Raw genomic sequence first — 21563 nt, 5'->3', positions numbered from 1 at the left:
GGTCTTTCATATGTGATGTCCTCAATATCTGCACTACTCAAGGTGAATACTAAGTCCAGTCTTGCTGGTTCATCCTCTCCTCTCTCTCTTGTAGTGTCCCTTACGTGTTGGTGCATGAAGTTTTCCAGTACCACCTCCATCATCTTAGCCCTCCATGTATCTTGGTCCCCATGTAATCGATTGTGGTTAAAGTCACCCATGATCAGGAGCTTATCAGCTAAGTTTAAAGAGTTTGTACGTAACTTAGAAATGACAGCTCATCGACTGCTACACAGCCGCCCCTGCAGACGAGGTCTAGAAGCTGTCGAAACCATCACAACAGGGGCTGTCAAGAGATACAATTTGTAAGTATAATTACCCCTAGGGGGTGTTATGTCAGCATATTTCATTCGATGATGGCTGACGAAATACTTACTTGTTTGGACTCAAAAGTCCACACCTTACTGCCGACTATAGGTTGATTACAAACTCCTTGCGACTCAAGAACTGCGCAGTCCCCCGATCTACAAGAAATTCGTAACATACCTTGCTCTTGTAGCGTGAGCTATGGTGTTCTTCAACACCTTCGACAGATATCGGTGACTTGATAGAAGCTGAAGTGTCCTTGGATGTCCACGTCTTCCATTGTCTAGGAAACGCACACTGGTACACTATGTTCCACAAGATTTGTCTTTATTGTTCACAATGTTATCACTGAAGAAGCTGATCACACTTCTCTTAAGTGTTTATTGTGTTTTATGAGACACTTTGTTCACACTAACGCACAGATCAGTGTTCTTTGTTGGTTATCCTGGTGTCAGTGTCACTCTCAGTAGAGTCAAAAGTAATCTGAAGACGCCACAGCACCCCATGCCGTAACTTCCCTAGCACAAAAAAAAAAAAAAACTGACCTAGTACTTTTGCTTCCTTGCCACTTCCTCGATGAAGCAAAGCAGAATGTTTGATTCTTGCTGTCTTAAGCATAGACAACAATGTACACTATCTTTACTATGGTAATAAAGTGGGAGCAGGATTTTCCTTAATTGTCCTGCTAAGTAAGAGATGTACTGTCTCTTATTAAAATACACTTTGCAACACTGCTGCAAGGAGCAGCGGTCACTTGACCACGTGGCATACTCGTACATCTGTGATCAATTACTCACTGTAGCAGTAAACAAGACGCTTGCCCCTTCTGAGAGGGCTGGGCCCCTCAGGGCTGAAAGGGCTGAAGGGGCTGAAGGGGGCTGATACCCCCCTCCTGGAGAAAATTTCTCCACACTGGGGGGCGGCGGAGGTTCGCTGCAGGTGAACTATTCATCACTTAACATTAATTTGATTTTCTCACTCGCCACCACTGCTGCTTGTCTTTTCTGAACAGCTTTAGTCTGTGTGGTTTCTGGAGAATCACTAATTTTGTTTTCAACACTGTGTAATTCTAACGGCACTAGTTTATTTATTGTCCGCTTATTCACTACACCTTTGCTCAAAACATCAACTGTCCTGATGATTCCATTTGCATCAGGATATATGGTCACAATTTTTCCAAGTGGCCATTGGGACCTCGGACCATCATTGTCAATAATCACTATGTCACCAGGTCTTAAGGACTTATGATTTTCAGGAACACCAGCTCCATAGAAGTGTTCTCTCAATGAGGTGAGATAGTCTTCTCGCCAAATTTTCTCCCAACGTTCAATCACTTTATTAAGGTGTTTGAATTTACGTCTGAGTTGCTCAGGTTCGAAATAAGTAGGATCCTCTATGATTTCTTTATCATTCATGGGAGGAACAGGTTCGAGCCTTCTGCCATGGAGTAAATGAGATGGACTTAACACTTCTAAATTGTCCAGATCATCGGTAACATAAGTTAGAGGTCTGTTGTTGACTCTATTTTCTATTTCAGTCACAACTGTACGGAATTCTTCTAAGTCTATTCTCTGACGATGAAGAGTCTTCCTTAAACAACGTTTTACAATGCCGATCATTCTTTCATAAAATCCGCCGTGCCATGGAGATTTAGGAGGAATGTATCTCCAACGACAACTGCGTTGATTCAGCATCTGTTGTACTTCTGGTTGATCAAAGATCTTGCTTATATAAGCAGCACCAGCAACAAAGTTCGTTGCATTATCTGAAATCATCAGTCTGGGACATGCCCTTCTGGCTGCAAACCTTCTGAATAATTTGATAAAGGTTTCAGCAGACATGTCAGTGGCTACTTCTAGATGTACTGCTCTAGTTGTAGCACAAGTGAACAAACAGATGTACACCTTGATGGGAACTTTGTCAACTGTTTTGGTTAAAATTATTGGTCCAGTGTAATCTACACCTGTCACCTCAAATGGAGTGATATGACAAACTCTTTCAGAGGGATATGGAGGTGGACCTGGATACTGACATACTCGCATATCGTAGTGACGACAAGTAATACAGTCCTTTATTTGTTTTTTCACACTTTGTCGACCTTGAGGTATCCAGTAGGATTGTCGTATATGACAAAGTGTGTCAGCTACCCCACCATGTAACACGTTACTGTGGGCGTTTTGCACAATCAGTTTTGTTAGCCAATGATTCTTGGGGATCAATATTGGATGTATGGCTTCTTTAGGTAGTGAAGAATTATGAATTCTTCCTCGACATCTTATAATCTTTTCTGAGTCGAGATAAAGTCCTAAAGAATTAATCATGACAGGTTTCTTTGGGGATTTATCTTGTGTTTCTAGAAATTTATATTCTGTAGAGAAAACATCTTTCTGTATTAGTTTCACCCAGTATTTAATGGGTTCAAGACATTCATAATCAGGTTTTATTCCTTTAATGAATTTAAAGACAAGAGCTGTAACTCTTAAGAGTTTACCCAAAGATGAGTATTTAGATCCATCAATGACTATTTCTGTTGTGTCTGCAGTATTTACACAACTTATTTCTGCTGTGTTCAAGCAGACTGTTTCTTCTGGCATAATGTGAGCTTTTTGCTGAGGCCAGTTATTTTCATTAGAGAGCCAGTTCGGTCCGTGGAGCCATAATTTATTATCCACAAATTTCTTGAGTGGGACACCACGTGACAACATGTCAGCTGGATTCTCTTGGGTAGAGACGTGGAGAAAGAGATAATCTCTCTGCATCTCTTTTATTTCTGCTACTCTGTTCTGTACATAGACCAACTTACTCTTATTATTTCTTAACCACTGGAGAACTGCTTCATTATCACTCCAGATCACGGTTTTTTCAATAGTGAGATGATCAAGTACTTTGTTGAGATAGACAGCTAATTTTGTACCTACATAGAGTGCTGTCAGTTCCAATTGTGGTACTGTTCTGACCTTCAAGGGTGCTACCCTGGCCTTTGAAGTAATTAGTGTACTTCCTTCAGCATTACTCATGTAAGCTACAGCGCCATAACCTCTGGTTGACGCATCACAGAACACATGTAATGTGTACTTGTTTCCCTCTTGACCTATTTGTCTGGGAAATTTAATTTGATGAAGTTGTTTAAACTCCTTGGATATTTCATCCCATGCTTGACTCATTTCTAGAGGCAAGTTCTCATCCCATCCAATTTTGAGCTTCCATGCATCTTGCATAAGCATTTTACCTTTTATGGTAATTGGTGAGACGAGTCCTAGAGGATCAAAACATTGTGATACCTCTGACAGTAAACTACGTTTAGTGAGTGTACTGCATGATTTATTGTTTATCTTTTTGAGACTCAAAGTATCTTCCTGTGTGTTCCAATTAAGTCCCAGCATATTGTTGCAATCAGGAATTTCAGTTTCAGGGAAATCTTCTTTGATAAGTTCCCTTAATTGCTTTGAATTTGTATTCCACATCCTTAGAGGCATATTTGCTTCTTTCATCTCCTTGTTAGCTTCTCTGTATAAGGATTTCAAATCCTCCTCTTTATTCACAGTACCTTGAAGATTGTCCACATAGAAACTTTTCTTTAAGATTTCTTTGAAGGGACTTTCAGATTTCTTCAAATGTGTATTTAGAGTAGCTTCTAGTAAGAATGGAGAGGATGTTGCACCAAATAATACTGATTTGAAACGATAAGTTTTCACAGGACTTTGAGGATCATGTGGATTTTCAGGCCACAAGAATCGAGTATAATCTCTATCTATTTCTTGTAGTCCTACTCTTAAGAAAGCTTTGGAAATATCAGCCGTGTAGGCATATGGGTTTGTGCGAAATTTCATAAGCACGTCTCCAAGCTTCTCAGTTAGTGAGGGTCCGGTCATCAGACAGTCATTAAGACTTGCTACATCTTTATTTGCACGTGCGCTGCAATTATATACAACACGTAGTGGAGTGGTTTCAGAATCTTTTCTGACTCCATGGTGCGGGAGATAATGAGCTTCTGTCTTCAACTTATCTTCGACTATTTCCTCAATGAATTTATTGTCCAACTGTTCTTGTATGATATTATCATAGACAGTCAGTAGCTCTGGATTCTTCCTGAGCTCATGTATTTGTGCTTTCATCTGTCCGAAAGCCATGCGATAATTGCTAGGCAGATGTGGTGGATTTAATTTCCATGGTAACCTAACCCAATACTGTCCATCTTTATATTTGACAGTGTCCAAATATTGGTTATAAGTCTGAGACTCTTGTGGGCTTGGTTTATTTACATCAATACCTATCGCATCTAAATCCCACAACTTATCAACTGGTTCATTCATTTCTTCCAGTAATGATAATTTTTGCTGTGGTACATGATCAGCGGTTATTCTCGTAACTAGTACATTTTCCACTGAATCAATATCAGCTTCTTTCCCACTTTGAGAGGGAATGGGACCACATATCATGTGGCCTCCTGCTGTTTTCAGCAAGTGAACATCATGTTTACTTACTATATTTTGCACAAAACAGTGATAATAATCACTTCCAATGATTAAATCAATTGGACTAATAGTGTCCGTCTGTATGTCAGGACAGGCTAACTTGACCTTAGCTGCTTTCAGTGCTGCAACTGTTTCTTTTAATCCCTGGATCTGCACAGACTTAGGCAAATCATCTACTACCACAGCTTCTACTGTCTTTTTCCTGTTTCCTAGACCAACAGTGATTCTGGCTAGGTCATATGTCTGTTTACCAGAATTGTGGAAAAAACCAGCTATATCTAACTGTATTTTGGCATAGGGTTGTTTATTCAGTTTCTGCAACACTGTTCTTCTTATGAAGGACCTTTGTGAGCCTTGATCAAATAGTGTTAGCACATTGGTTTTGTGTAATTTATTAGATAACTCAACTCGAGCTATCGGGAGAGCAGTTGCTTTAAACTTATCTCTCACATTTAATGCTGTTGCTTGTTGACTTCCTGATTCTGTGGAAGTCTGCTGCTGTTCAGCAAAAGTATTTGGGCATAATGCTGTATGATGCATACCCTTGCATTTAAAACACTTCTTCAGTGAGCATTTTCCTCCCTTGTGTTCACCTAAACACTTGATGCACCTTTTCAGCTGATGAACACGTTGTTTACGTGCCTCCATTGATGTGTATTGACTACAATACTGTGCCCAATGTGTTCCATCACAAAGTACACATTTTGGAGTACGTTTATGTGTGACAGTCTGTTTACTGTCTGTTGTATTCACAGCTTGATAAATGCCTATATGGGATTTCCCATTATGTGGTTTAGTGGGAGTAGGTATACTCTTTTTATACTGAGTTGAAGGTTTATTATCCACTGGATTTGTGGATTTTTCATCTTGTCTCGTTGCTTGCATGCATGAAACTATTGTTTGTAAACCATTGCTAATTTCCTCACAAGTGAAATAGCGTTTATTGAACATAATATTTAATCGTTCAATAGTTTGTGGTGACAACTTATCTTGTACAATACCACTGATAAACCAATCACATTGTCTTAGGTCATATTTAGCATCTAGAGATCTGAGACTATTGTCTAATGTAATTCTAAATGCCTGTAAGTCTGAAAAACAATGTTTGGGTGGCTTCAAGCTTGATATTAAGACTGCATGTCTAACTCTAGCCTTGTCAGCATCGAAGTAATTGTCTGCTAAGACACGTAAGGCTATTTGATAATTGCCTTTAACCACCGGAAATGACTTAATCAGTTCATAGGGTTCTCCCTTCACAAGACATTTAAGGTAATTGAACTTAGCAATCTCATCTATGTCAGTTCGTGAATTTACTATGGATTGAAAACCACTAATGAATTCTTCATAATTATGACCTTGGAAAATAGGTAATGACAATGTAGGTAAGCTTGGTAATGGGACACTTGTTGTTGTTACAGGTGTAACAGGTGTTTGACCACTAGTTACAGTAGGTCTCTGTGACAGAGTTTTACGGCAGATAGCCTGTACTCCTGTCCACCTTAATTGTTGATCACTAAAAGTATCCAAAACATTTTTAATTTCATCCTCAGATGGATCTGATTCAAGAAATTTATTTTCATAATGTGTATAGTCTGAATTAATTATTTTCATACGTTGTGTAAATAATTCAAACTTGACCTCAAGATCATCAAAATCTATGTTTGTATCTTGAGTTAATCCTATACAGACTGAAATTAGATTTTCTAATTGTGTAATCTTAGTCTGTAAAGACTGAAACTGAGTTTTCAAACAAGCCATTTTAATGGTATACTGAAAATTCTAGCACCACACTTAGAGTGTTTAAAAAACACTGTACTGCTATAAACAGCTGAGTTTTTGTTATGCTTAAGTCAGCAATAATCGAGTCAGACACTACTGACCCACTAAGCTTAACCTCAGGGTCAATGACCATGAAGGGTACACAGTACATGTGGCTGGTGTTTATGGCTTGAGTTTGCTGTGTCAGCCTGACCACGATGATTAATCGTAAATAACGATGTTATACACTTCATTCACTATACACTATAAATGTCACTGTATAACTGTAAATCACACGTGAATATTACTTACACATATATAAATTTCACTGTTAATATATATTTGAAAGCTTACACTTTATATATAAGTTCCTTTAATATAACAGGTAGATCTATAAGAAACAAACTTTAACACAATCTTGTCTCTTAATTTCTGTCTATAAACATTATAAACACTATGTGTATATATACACTCAGACAAACAACATCACTTGGGTTGTGTTGTCTTAATCAGCATTTTCGAGATTGGAGCAGTGGATGCAGGGTGCCATCCCCCCCGTCTTCTTGTTGGGTGAGTCACCCAGCTCCCGTTTTCTTTGGGTGAACGCTGGGTGAGCGCCCGTTTTCTTTTGGCTGCCCATTCTCTGTGATTGAGTCTGGAGGGACTCATTTATACTGATTTATATTGTAAAACACTAGTTTTACAGCTTTTTTCGAAGGACCTTGGCTCATAGGTTATTTGTACACTGTAGTACAACATATTTGGACCACAGTGTGGTCTTTATCCGGTTCGAGCACGACCAAATTTCTGTTGAGAATTGGCCTTACCTGCTGTGTTTAAGATTATAATATATATAATGAACACTTAGCTGGTAAATGACAGCAAATCGTCTACACAGCCGCCCCTGCAGACGAGGTCTAGAAGCTGTCGAAACCATCACAACAGTGGGCTGTCAAGAGATACAATTTGTAAGTATAAATTACCCCTAGGGGGTGTTATGTCAGCATATTTCATTCGATGATGGCTGACGAAATACTTACTTGTTTGGACTCAAAAGTCCACACCTTACTGCCGATTATAGGTTGATTACAAACTCCTTGTGACTCAAGAATTGCGCAATCCCCCGATCTACAAGAAATTCGTAACATACCTTGCTCTTTGTAACGTGAGCTATGGTGTTCTCAACACCTTCGACAGATATCGGTGACTTGATAGAAGCTGAAGTGTCCTTGGATGTCCACGTCTTCCATTGTCTAGGAAACGCACACTGGTACACTATGTTCCACAAGATTTGACTTTATTGTTCACAATGTATCACAAGAGAAGCTGATCACACTTCTCTTAAGAGTTTATTGTGTTTTGTGAGACACTTTGTTCACACTAACGCACGGATCAGTGTTCTTTGTTGGTTATCCTGGCGTCAGTGTCACTCTCCCTAGAGTCAAAGATAGTCTGGCGATGCCACAGCGCTCCATGCCGTCACTGCCCTAATACAAAAAAAAAAAAAAAACGCTGACCTAGTACCTTGCATCCTTGTCACCTCCTCGATGAAGCAAAGCAGAATGTTTCTTTCTTGCTGTCTTAAGCATAGACAACAATGTACATTATCTTTACTATGGTAATAAAGTGGGAGCAGGATTTTCCTTAATTGTCCTGCTAAGTAAGAGATGTACTGTCTCTTATAAAAATACACTTTGCAACACCCCTGCAAGGAGCAGAGGTCACTTGACTACGTCGCATAGCATCTGTGATCAATTACTCACTCTAGCAGTAAACAAGACGCTCGCCCCTTCTGAGAGGGCTGGCCCCTCAGGGCTGAAAGGGCTGAAGGGGAAAGGGCTGAAGGGGGCTGATACCCCCCTCCTGGAGAAAATTTCTCCACACCTTCAGCATTCTATGTGTGTCTCACCTAGTTGAGGTTGCGGGGGTCGAGTCCGAGCTCCTGGCTCCGCCTCTTCACTGATCGCTACTAGGTCACTCTCCCTGAGCCGTGAGCTTTATCATACCTCTCCTTAAAGCTATGTATGGATCCTACCTCCACTACATCGCTTCCCAAACTATTCCACTTCCTGACTACTCTGTGGCTGAAGAAATACTTCCTAACATGGTATAAACCTTTACACGTCTTCAGTTCCCATCTTTCTTCATCCGAGATTGCAGACTCAAGGCACAAGCTATCCTCAACAAACCGCCCATGGAACAGCCCCCTAAACAGTTCATAGTACTCCCATGTGGCGATGTTGCCACGAATACTCGCCGGGCACTTGCTATGAGTAACATCAACGTTTCCACCATAAACACATCCTCTATCAAAGACCTCACTACTAAACGCAGCCCCACACCTCTAACTTCTACAGCAGGCGTCTACACTATCCCCTGTGGGTTCTGTCCCAAGAAATATGTAGGCGAGACAGGCAGAGATCTTGCAGTCCGCCTGAATGAGCATCGAAATGCCTCTAACAGAGACGATGTAAGGTACGCCTGTGTCCTCCACAGAGACTCCACGGGGCATTTGATGAACTGGAACGAGGCACAACTCGTTCTCACCGAACCAGACCTCAGACGCCGACGGTGCCTAGAAGCCTCACTAATCACCGTCACCGACACTATAGAACGCAACACTGGAAACTACAAAATTTCAAAAACATTGGCATACATGATACTTAAGCAGCACCAACCCAACAACACAGGAGTCACATGATTTCATCGTCTACTGGTCCTCATCATAGGCAGAGGTTGTTTTGATAAGGACCTGCCTCGCATGGGCCAGTAGGCCTTCTACAGTGTTCCTCCATTCTTATGTTCTTATGACATTCCTCAGGTCACGTGCGTCACATCTCACTCTCCGCCTATATATATAATGTCTTTCTACCTCTGTATGTTAGAAGTGATCAAGGTCCCAGGACCGAAACGTTTTCTAATAAATATGTTATAGTGTTTGCTTACGTGTCTTTCTAAACCAACTAACACAACGGTTGTGGCACCAATTTAGTCGACTGTATGTCTGCTACTGACAACGTAATGTAGGATACGTAATTCCAACTGCACAAGGTGCTCAGTTGTGCATCTATTTGTGTGTATAGCGGTTAATAGCGAAGGACCAATCGCCATGTGGGAAAATTACAGTAGTCTTAGGTGCTAACTAGGCCTAGTGGGTCTGTGGGAGCCTAGCCAAGTGGTTACTGGCTCTGTGGATGATAGCTGTGCTACATCTGGTTCGAAATTGACCAAAGCTGTGTGGAACGTGTATGTGTGGGCACGACTGTATATGGTTAGTGGTCCCTGATTCAGTCGTGACTTCAATCAATGTGCACTACTAACCTTTATTCCCCCCCAGTAGGCAGTTGCTATGGTAATCTCTAGTCATGGGAGTTCCACTTCTGCATACATGTATACACCTGAAAGTTAAAACACATGTGCAACATCTGGGTATCTTTATTGTAGACATTTCGCCATCCAGTGGCTTTATCAATACAGATTCAAGGACATAATTAGAAGACAGTAGAACTATATACAAAAGATAAGATAATCAGTACCTCAGCCTTGGATGCTGTGAACACTAACTCCAAGGCTGAGGGACTGATTACCTCATCTTTTGTATATAGTTCTACTGTCTTCTAATTATGTCCTAGAATCTGTATTGATAAAGCCACTGGATGGTGAAACGTCTACAATAAAGATAACCAGACGTTGCACATGTGTCTTAACTTTCATACTGTTGGCATTTTATACCTTTCTTGCACCTACACCTGTATGCATTCACCAATACTCGCGTGGTAGTGTTGGGGGCGGAGGATACCTGAGAATACCTGTTGAGTCACGCAACTGCCTGGTCCAGTTAATGAGACCCTTGCCTGCGGTGATCGTATGGTGCATTCACCACGCAAGGACAGGAGGGTAGGGCACCCATCTCACAGCTGAAATGTGACTCCAGCTCCAAGCCGCGGCTCGGCCTTTCCCAGGGTGTACTCGACTGAAGAAGCCTACTGTGTAGGCGAAACGTTTCAAATAAAGATACCTAACTGTTGCATATGTGTCTTACCTAACAACCTGTCGGTATTTTATACCATTTTAATGTTCAATCTGTCAGACACTGCAACACAAGGGTATCTTGGTACAGACCTGCAATCAACTTCGACAACCTCTACTAGTGAGAACGGCTGGATTTGAGAGGGACCTGACCTCCCAACATCTGAGTTCTTACCTCTACTAATGACCTACGTCTCACCTCCTGGCGCTATATAAGGCTCCATCCTGTCACTTCAACTCCATATTGTTTCAGACTATGGAACAATGCTCTTCTCCAGACTGAGGGACTGACCACCTCAAAACTTTAAGGGTGATGGACTGATTACATCGTCTTCAAGTCTCTTCTGCTTCTATCAACTTTTCTGTACTCGACTGAAGAAGCCTACTGTGTAGGCGAAACGTTTCGAAATAAAGATACCTAACTGTTGCATATGTGTCACCTAACAACCTGTGTATTTTATACCATTTTAGGTAGGACACACAGACCCTGAGCTGTCACGTGAGGTCACAGACCCTGAGCTGCTTTGGGGATTAGTGTGGACGGTTACAAAGCATGGCTTGCTTCTGCAGTGTTTTAAAAATTGAGGTTGGAGAGTTGAAGGAGGAGGTCTTGCTTCTCCAGGAGGAGATTAGGAGGCTGAAGGTCCACCTCAATGGGTCTGGGAGAGAGTGTGAGGTGGCTGGAGTTGTGGGGAATGAGGCTTCTAGCAGCGAGGTGCAGTCTGTCTCTCGCTGTGAGGAGGCTGTAGTTGGGGAGGCAGCAACGGCTACCAGCAGTGAGGTGCAGCCCAGCACCTGCTACAAGTGGCGAGTAGTTCACAGTAATGGAAGGCGCATCAGAGTAAGGAAAGTTAAGAGTGAAGATCTGAAGGTAGGAAATCGCTTCTCTGTTCTTCAGGATGAATGTACTTCAGTGGCCAGTGAAGGTAAGGGTACTACTGCCCCTGCTAATGGAGGTAAGCGCATTCTTGTGGTTGGTGACTCTCAGGTAAGATACATTGACCGTGCTTTTTGTAATAGGAATAAGAAGATGAGAGATAGAGTGTGCTTCCCTGGAGCTGGTGTTGGGGACATTGTCAACAGGCTGGATAATATCATGTCAGGTAATGGGAGCAAGCCCATTATCTGTCTCAGTGCTGGTGGAAATGATATTGGGAAGGGTAGGAGAGAAGAGCTGCTAGATAAGTACAGGTCAGCTATAGATTTCATTAAGTCTAAGGGAGGGATCCCAATCATATGTAGCATCTTGCCTAGAAGGGGAGTAGGAAATGAATGGTTGTCTAGGGCAATTGGTGTAAATTGCTGGCTAGACAGATACTGCAAGGAACTTGCAATCCCATTCATTGACAACTGGAACAACTTTTATGGCAAACATGATATGTATGCAAGGGATGGGGTACATCTCTCTGGGGCTGGGGTGGTAGCACTTGCAGACTCGATTGAGAAGGCCATTGGTGAAATGCCTATGATTTTAAACTGATGGAAGATAGAGGTATGGGTGTGTGTGGGAAACAAGCAGGTTGCAACACTTGGGTTGGAAACAGTAAATGTATAAAAGGCATTCAGCATGAAGTTATAAATAAAGACAATAGATCAGGTCAGCAAACAAAGGGGGACAGCAGAGGGCAGCAAGGGACTAGCTCCCTTAAGGTTTACTATACTAATAGCAGGAGTGTAAGAAATAAGATAGATGAGCTAAGATTAATTGCAAGTGCAGGAAACATAGATATTATTGCTATAACAGAGACCTGGCTCAATCTGAAAGATAGAGAGATGCCCTCTGAATGTCACATACAAGGCTATAAATTATTCCACACTGACAGGGTCAACAGGAAAGGTGGTGGAGTAGCGATGTATGTCAGAGACAATTTAAATTGTTGTGTTAGACAAGATATTAAATTAGAAGCGTCAGCCACTGAATCTGTTTGGTTACAGCTTCTCGAGGGCCGAGAAAAACTAATTTTGGGTGTGATTTACAGGGCCCCAAATCTTGATAGGGAGTGCAGTAAACTTCTATGGGACGAAATTCGTAAGGCATCTACATACGAAAATGTTGTGCTAATGGGAGATTTCAACTATAGACAGATTGACTGGAGCAATTTGACAGGAAATTTAGAGTCAGGTGACTTTCTTGATACGATCCAGGATTGTTTTTTAAAACAGTTTGTGACAGAGCCAACTAGGGGAAATAACCTCCTTGACTTGGTTCTTGCCAGTAGGGAAACACTAATTAATAATCTTGAGGTTAATGATGAGCTTGGGGAAAGTGATCACAAATCACTCAGTTTTAATATATCATGGAATTCCCCTAATAATGGCAATCAAGTCTCCGTCCCTGACTTTCGCTTGGCTGATTTCATAGGACTGAAAAATTACTTAGGTGGGCTGAACTGGAATGACCTGACTAAGGGTCAGGTAGGTGGTGATGGTTGCCGATATGATGCTTTCCAGGGCATAGTTCTAGCTGCTCAGTCAAATTATGTTCCAAATAGGGAAATCAGATCAAACAAAAATGATCCTAAATGGATGAACAATAGATTAAAATATCTGATTGGTCAAAAGAGAGGCATATATAGGCAAATCAAAAGAGGAGAGGGGCAATTGAGAAATCGATATATTCAGTTAAAGAGAGAAATAAAAAAGGGAATTAGAAAAGCAAAAAGAGATTATGAGGTTAAAGTTGCAAGAGAATCGAAGACTAACCCAAAAGGATTCTTTCAGGTATACAGAAGTAAGATCAGGGACAAGATAGGCCCACTCAAAAGTTCCTCGGGTCAGCTCACTGACAGTGATAAGGAAATGTGTAGAATTTTTAACACATACTTCCTCTCAGTTTTTACACAGGAGGATACCAGCGATATTCCAGTAATGATAAATTATGTAGAACAGGACGATAATAAACTGTGCACTATTAGGGTCACAAGTGACATGGTCCTTAGGCAAATAGATAAATTAAAACCTAACAAATCCCCAGGCCCTGATGAACTGTATGCAAGGGTTCTAAAGGAATGTAAAGAGGAGCTTAGCACACCTTTGGCTAATCTTTTCAACATATCACTACAAACTGGCATGGTGCCAGATAAGTGGAAAATGGCAAATGTGATACCTATTTTCAAAACAGGTGACAGGTCCTTAGCTTCGAACTATAGACCAATAAGCCTAACCTCCATAGTGGGAAAATTTATGGAATCAATAATTGCCGAGGCAGTTCGTAGCCACCTTGAAAAGCATAAATTAATCAACGAATCTCAGCATGGTTTTACAAAGGGGCGTTCCTGCCTTACGAATTTATTAACTTTTTTCACTAAGGTATTTGAGGAGGTAGATCATGGTAATGAATATGATATTGTGTATATGGACTTCAGTAAGGCTTTTGACAGGGTCCCACATCAGAGACTATTGAGGAAAATTAAAGCACATGGAATAGGAGGAGAAATTTTTTCCTGGATAGAGGCATGGTTGACAAATAGGCAGCAGAGAGTTTGCATAAATGGGGAGAAATCAGAGTGGGGAAGTGTCACGAGCGGTGTTCCACAGGGGTCAGTGTTGGGCCCCCTGCTGTTCACAATCTACATAAACGACATAGATGAGGGCATAAAGAGCGACATCGGCAAGTTTGCCGATGACACCAAAATAGGCCGTCGAATTCATTCTGACGAGGACATTCGAGCACTCCAGGAAGATTTGAATAGACTGATGCAGTGGTCGGAGAAGTGGCAGATGCAGTTTAATATAGACAAATGCAAAGTTCTAAATGTTGGACAGGACAATAACCATGCCACATATAAACTAAATAATGTAGATCTTAATATTACGGATTGCGAAAAAGATTTAGGAGTTCTGGTTAGCAGTAATCTGAAACCAAGACAACAGTGCATAAGTGTTCGCAATAAAGCTAATAGAATCCTTGGCTTCATATCAAGAAGCATAAATAATAGGAGTCCTCAGGTTGTTCTTCAACTCTATACATCCTTGGTTAGGCCTCATTTAGATTATGCTGCACAGTTTTGGTCACCGTATTACAGAATGGATATAAATTCTCTGGAAAATGTACAAAGGAGGATGACAAAGTTGATCCCATGTATCAGAAACCTTCCCTATGAGGATAGACTAAGGGCCCTGAATCTGCACTCTCTAGAAAGACGTAGAATTAGGGGGGATATGATTGAGGTGTATAAATGGAAGACAGGAATAAATAAAGGGGATGTAAATAGTGTGCTGAAAATATCTAGCCTAGACAGGACTCGCAGCAATGGTTTTAAGTTGGAAAAATTCAGATTCAGGAAGGATATAGGAAAGTACTGGTTTGGTAATAGAGTTGTGGATGAGTGGAACAAACTCCCAAGTACCGTTATAGAGGCCAGAACGTTGTGTAGCTTTAAAAATAGGTTGGATAAATACATGAGTGGATGTGGGTGGGTGTGAGTTAGACCTGATAGCTTGTGCTACCAGGTCGGTTGCCGTGTTCCTCCCTTAAGTCAATGTGACCTGACCTGACTAGGTTGGGTGCATTGGCTTAAGCCGGTAGGAGACTTGGACCTGCCTCGCATGGGCCAGTAGGCCTTCTGCAGTGTTCCTTCGTTCTTATGTTCTTATGTTCTGCTAAACAACTATCTTTAACTTAGCCTAAATAAATGTAGTATTAAGTAGTAACTGGGTGTGTAAGTGGTCTAAACAGTTACTAGCTAAGTCTGAGAAATAATTCCATGTGCAGGAGCAGGCACCTCAAGGGCATCGTACCCCCCCCCCCTTCCCTACATTCCCCCAATTGGGGGATGAGTGTAACGGATTTTGGAAAATACGATATTTTTCACACAGGGCACGCCCAAGGTACATTCACAGTACATCCAAGGTACACCCAGGGTGCACATACAGGGGACTAGCACCATATTTGCACACGAAAATCACTCCCTACGATAAGCAAAAGACTCGGCAGGTGATGCAACATCCCTCCCGGTGAAAAGCAGGGGCTCCACGAGTACACTAGAGACAACACAATAAGTGTAAGGGGCCCAAGACTGTTCATCTGCCTCCCAGCATACATAAGGCAGATAACCAATAGACCCCTGGTTCTCTTCAAGAAGGCGCTGGATAGACACCTAAAGTCAGTACCTGACCAGCCGAGCCATGGTTCGTACATCGGCTTGCGTGCGGCCAGCAGTAACAGCCTGGTTGATCAGTCCCGGACCCACAGCGAGGTCTGGACACAGACCGGGCCGCGCGGGCACTGACTCCTGAAACCTTTTCCAGGTATACAGGGTAAACACACAGGATATACACCCAGCGTACACTCATCCTGACGACCAACAATACTCTTCTCATCAATCCTTCAAATGAGTTATTTAGATATTGTTGAAGGGCTCTTGATCCATCGAATTGAATCTACTCTTCCCATTCCTCAGATCAAATGAAGTTGCCTCCCATCTTCCCTGGCACCCCATGACTCATGCTGATTTAGTGCTTTCCCAAGAATATAATTCACGAGTATCTTACCAGGAGCTTGGAGTTGGCATGGTCGGCAGCATACAGAGTCTCCCCGAAGCCAATTCCTTGTGACTGTATTGAGTCTCCCCAGATCACTGCCGGAGCACTGTAGTCTGTGGAGGAGCAGTGAAAATGACTGTGGGGGTGGTGTCAGTGGCTGTGGGGAGGGTGTAAGAGGTTGTGCGGTGATGCAAGTGGGTATGGGATGGTATGAGTAATTGTGGAAGAGGGGGATGTGTGTAGTAGTGAGTGATTGAAAAGGAGGGGAACTAGGGATGTATTGTGGTGAAGACAGTCGAAGAAATTTCGTAGTGGTGCTATGAAAATTTTTAGGCGAGTATTAGAAAGTGTTGTGGTACATTGGTCAGTGTTGTGGTACATTGGGCAGTGTTGTGGTACAATGGACAATGTTGTGGTACAAAGGACAGTGTCGTGGTACATTGGACAGTGTTGTGGTACATTGGACAGTGTTGTGGTACATTGGACAGTGTTGTGGTACATTGGACAATGTTGTAGTACAAAGGACAGTGTTGTGGTACATTGGACAGTGTTGTGGTACATTGGACAGTGTTGGGGTACATTGGACAGTGTTGTGGTACATTGGACAACATGGTCAGTTTGTGGTACAAAGGACAGTGTTGTGGTACATTGGGCAGTGTTGTGGTACAATGGACAATGTTGTGGTACAAAGGACAGTGTCGTGGTACATTGGACAGTGTTGTGGTACATTGGACAGTGTTGTGGTACATTGGACAGTGTTGTGGTACATTGGACAATGTTGTGGTACAAAGGACAGTGTTGTGGTACATTGGACAGTTTTGTAGTACATTGCATAATGTTGTGGTACAAAGGACAGTGTTGTGGTACATTGGACAGTGTCGTGGTACATTGGACAGTGTTGTGATGCAAAGGACAGTGTTGTGGTACATTGGACAGTGTTGTGGTACATTGGACAGTGTTGTGGTACATTGGACAATGTTGTGGTACAAAGGACAGTGTTGTGGTACATTGGACAGTGTTGTGGTACATTGGAAAGTGTTGTGGTACATTGGACAGTGTTGTGGTACATTGGACAGTGTTGTGGTACATAGGACAGTGTTGTGGTACATTGGACAGTGTTGTGGTACAAAGGACAGTGTTGTGGTACATTGGACAGTGTTGTGGTACATTGGTGTGTTGTGGTGCACAGTGTTGTGGTACAAAGGACAGTGTTGTGGTACATTGGAAAGTGTTGTGGTACATTGGACAGAGTTGTGGTACATTGGACAGTGTTGTGGTACATTGGACAGTGTTGTGGTACATTGGACAGTGTTGTGGTACATTGGATAATGTTGTGGTACAAAGGACAGTGTTGTGGTACATTGGACAGTGTTGGGGTACATTGGACAGTGTTGTGGTGCAAATTGTTGTGGTACATTGGTGTGTTGTGGTACATTGGTCAGTGTTGTGGTACATTGGACAGTGTTGTGGTACATTGGACAGTGTTGTGGTACATTGGACAGTGTTGTGGTACACTGGTCAATTGGACAATGTTGTTATAAAGGTCAGTGTTGTGGTACACAACAGGACAGTGTTGTGGTACATTGGACAGTGTTGTGGTACATTGGACAATGTTGTGGTACAAAGTGTTGTGGTACAGTGTTGTGGTACATTGGACAGTGTTGTGGTACATTGGACAGTGTTGTGGTACATTGGACACTGGTGTTGTGGTACATTGGACATGTTGTGGTACATGTTGGGTACATTGGGTTGTGGTACAAAGGATAGTGTTGTGGTACATTGGTCAGTGTTGTGGTACATTGGACAATGTTGTGGTACAAAGGACAGTGTTGTGGTACATTGGTCAGTGTTGTGGTACATTGGTCAGTGTTGTGGTACACTGGTCAGTGTTGTGGTACAAAGGTCAGTGTTGTGGTACATTGGTCAGTGTTGTGGTACATTGGTCAGTGTTGTGGTACACTGGACAGTGTTTGGTACATTGGTCAGTGTTGTGGTACAAAGGACAGTGTTGTGGTACATTGGACAGTGTTGTGGTACATTGGACAGTGTTGTGGTACATTGGACAATGTTGTGGTACATACACTGTACAAAGGACAGTGTTGTGGTACATTGGACAGTGTTGTGGTACATTTGTAAGTGTTGTGGTACACTGGTCAGTGTTGTGGTACATTGGTTGTTGTGGTCCATTGGTCAGTGTTGTGGTACACAAGTCAGTGTTGTGGTCCATTGGTCAGTGTTGTGGTACACAAGTCAGTGTTGTGGTACATTGGTCAGTGTTGTGGTACATTGGTCAGTGTTGTGGTACATTGGTCAGTGTTGTGGTACACAAGTCAGTGTTGTGGTACATTGGTCAGCGTTGTGGTACATTGGTCAGTGTTGTGGTACAAGTGTTGTGGTACATTGGTCAGTGTTGTGGTACATTGGAGTGTTGTGGTACACTGGTGTGTGGTACATTGGTCAGTGTTGTGGTACATTGGTCAGTGTTGTGGTACATTGGACAGTGTTGTGGTACATTGGACAGTGTTGTGGTGCACTGGTCAGTGTTGTGGTACACTGGCCAGTGTTGTGGTACATTGGTCAGTGTTGTGGTACATTGGTCAGTGTTGTGGTACATTGGTCAGTGTTGTGGTACACTGGTCAGTGTTGTGGTACACTGGTCAGTGTTGTGGTACATTGGTCAGTGTTGTGGTACATTGGTCAGTGTTGTGGTACACTGGTCAGTGTTGTGGTACATTGGACAGTGTTGTGGAACACTTGGTCAGTGTTGTGGTACACTGGACAGTGTTGTGGTACATTGGACAGTGTTGTGGTACACTGGTCAGTGTTGTGGTACAAAGGACAGTATTGTGGTACATTGGTCAGTGTTATGGTACATTTGATCAGTGTTGTGGTACACTGGACAGTGTTGTGGTACACTGGTCAGTGTTGTGGTACACTGGTCAGTGTTGTGGTACACTGGTCAGTGTTGTGGTACATTGGCCAGTGTTGTGGTACACTGGACAGTGTTGTGGTACACTGGTCAGTGTTGTGGTACAGTGTTGGGTACACACTGGTCAGTGTTGTGGTACATTGGTCAGTGTTGTGGTACATTGGACATTGTTGTGGTACAAAGGACAGTGTTGTGGTACATTGGACAGTGTTATGGTACATTGGATAATGTTGTTGTACAAAGGACAGTGTTGTTGTACATTGGACTGTGTTGTGGTACATTGGACAGTGTTGTGGTGCAAAGGACAGTGTTGTGGTACATTGGACAGTGTTGTGGTACATTGGAAAGTGTTGTGGTACATTGGACAGTGTTGCGGTACATTGGACAGTGTTGTGGTACATTGGACAGTATTGTGGCACATTGGACAATATTGTTGTATAAAGGACAGTGTTGTGGTACATTAGACAATATTGTTGTACAAAGGACAGTGTTGTGGTACATTGGACAGTGTTGTGGTACATTGGACAATGTTGTAATACAAAGGACAGTGTTGTGGTACATTGGACAGTGTTGTGGTACATTGGAAAGTATTGTGGTACATTGGACAGTGTTGCGGTACATTGGACAGTGTTGTGGTACATTGGACAGTGTTGTGGTACATTGGACAATGTTGTGGTACAAAGGACAGTGTTGTGGTACATTGGACAATGTTGTGGTACAAAGGACAGTGTTGTGGTACAATGGATAGCTTTGTAGTACATTGGGCAGTGTTGTGGTACATTGGACATTGTTGTGGTACAAAGGACAGTGTTGTGGTACATTGGACAGTGTTACACAATACACAAATACATTGGACAATGTTGTTGTACAAAGGACAGTGTTGTGGTACATTGGACAGTGTTGTGGTACATTGGACAGTGTTGTGGTGCAAAGGACAGTCTTGTGGTACAAAGGACAGTCTTGTGGTACAAAGGACAGTCTTGTAGTACAAAGGACAGTGTTGTGGTACAAAGGAGTGCTGTGGTACATTGGACAGTGTTTTTGTACATTGGACAGTGTTGTGGTGCAAAGGACCGTGTTGTGGTACAAAGGACAGTGTTTTGGTACAAAGGACAGTGTTGTGGTACAAAGGACAGTGTTGTTGTACAAAGGAAAGTGTTGTGGTACAAAGGACAGTGTTGTTGTACAAAGGACAGTGTTGTTGTACAAAGGACAGTGTTGTGGTACAAAGGACAGTGTTGTGGTACAAAGGACAGTTTATGTGGAGTGCAAAGTGACAGTGTTGTGGTACAAACAGTGACAAAGTTTTTGCAAAGGACAGTGTTGTACAGAAACAGAAAACAGTGTTGTGGTACAATGGGTAGTGTTGTGGTACAAAGGAGAGTGTTGTGGTACAGAGGACAGTGTTGTGGTACATAAGACAGTGTTGTGCTACAAAGGACAGTGTTGTGGTACAAAGGACTGTGTTGGGGTACAAAGGACAGTGATGTGGTACAAATGATAGAGTTTTGGTACGAAGGACATTGTTGTGGTACAAAGGACAGAGTTGTTGCACAAAGGACAGTGTTGTGGTACAAAGTACAGTGTTGCGGTACTAAGGAGAGTGTTATGGAACAAAGGACAATGTTGTGGTACAAAGGAGTGTTGTGGTACAAAGGACAGTGTTGTGGTACAAAGGACAGTGTTGTGGTACAAAGGACAGTGATGTTGCACAAAGGACAGTGTTGGGGTGCAAAGGAGTGTTGTGGTACATTGGACAGTGTTGTGGTACATTGGACAATGTTGTTGTACAAAGGACAGTGTTGTGGTACATTGGACAGTGTTGTGGTACATTGGACAATGTTGTTGTACAAAGGACAGTGTTGTGGTACATTGGACAGTGTTGTGGTGCAAAGGACAGTGTTGTGGTACAAAGGACAGTGTTGTGGTACAAATGACAGTGTTGTGGTACAAAGGACAGTGTTGTGGTACAAAGGAGTGCTGTGGTACATTGGACAGTGTTTTGATACATTGGACAGTGTTGTGGTACAAAGGACAGTGTTGTTGTGGTACAAAGGACAGTGTTGTGGTACAAAGGACAGTGTTGTTGTACAAAGGAAAGTGTTGTGGTACAAAGGACAGTGTTGTTGTACAAAGGACAGTGTTGTTGTACAAAGGACAGTGTTGTGGTACAAAGGATAGTGTTGTGGTACAAAGGACAGTGTTATGCTATAAAGGAGTGTTGTGGTACATTGGACAGTGTTTTGGTACACTGGACAATGTTGTGGTACAGAGGACAGTGTTGTGGTACAAAGGACAATGTTGTGGTATAGAGGACAGTGTTGTGGTACAAAGGACAGTGTTGTGGTGCAAAGGACAGTGTTGTGGTACAAAGGACAGTTTTGTGGTACAGAAAACAGTGTTGTGGTACAATGGGTAGTGTTGTGGTACAAAGGAGAGTGTTGTGGTACAGAGGACAGTGTTGTGGTACAGAGGACAGTGTTGTGGTACAGAAGACAGTGTTGTGCTACAAAGGACAGTGTTGTGGTACAAAGGACTGTGTT

General features: G+C 42.4%; 1 long non-coding RNA gene across 1 annotated transcript in view; it reads right to left on the bottom strand.

Annotated features, from left to right (window-relative positions):
- The window catches only part of LOC138851809 (uncharacterized), a 50863-nt gene that overhangs the window by 9920 nt on the left and 19380 nt on the right, over positions 1-21563 (bottom strand). Inside the window, exon 2 of the long non-coding RNA XR_011391419.1 lies at positions 16101-16204. This is a non-coding gene — a long non-coding RNA (uncharacterized lncRNA). The remainder of the gene's footprint in view (positions 1-16100; positions 16205-21563) is intronic.

This window comes from Cherax quadricarinatus, unplaced genomic scaffold, assembly GCF_038502225.1.
Source record: "Cherax quadricarinatus isolate ZL_2023a unplaced genomic scaffold, ASM3850222v1 Contig2217, whole genome shotgun sequence".
NCBI lineage: Eukaryota > Metazoa > Arthropoda > Malacostraca > Decapoda > Parastacidae > Cherax > Cherax quadricarinatus.
This window is presented reverse-complemented; position numbering and strand designations above follow the sequence as displayed.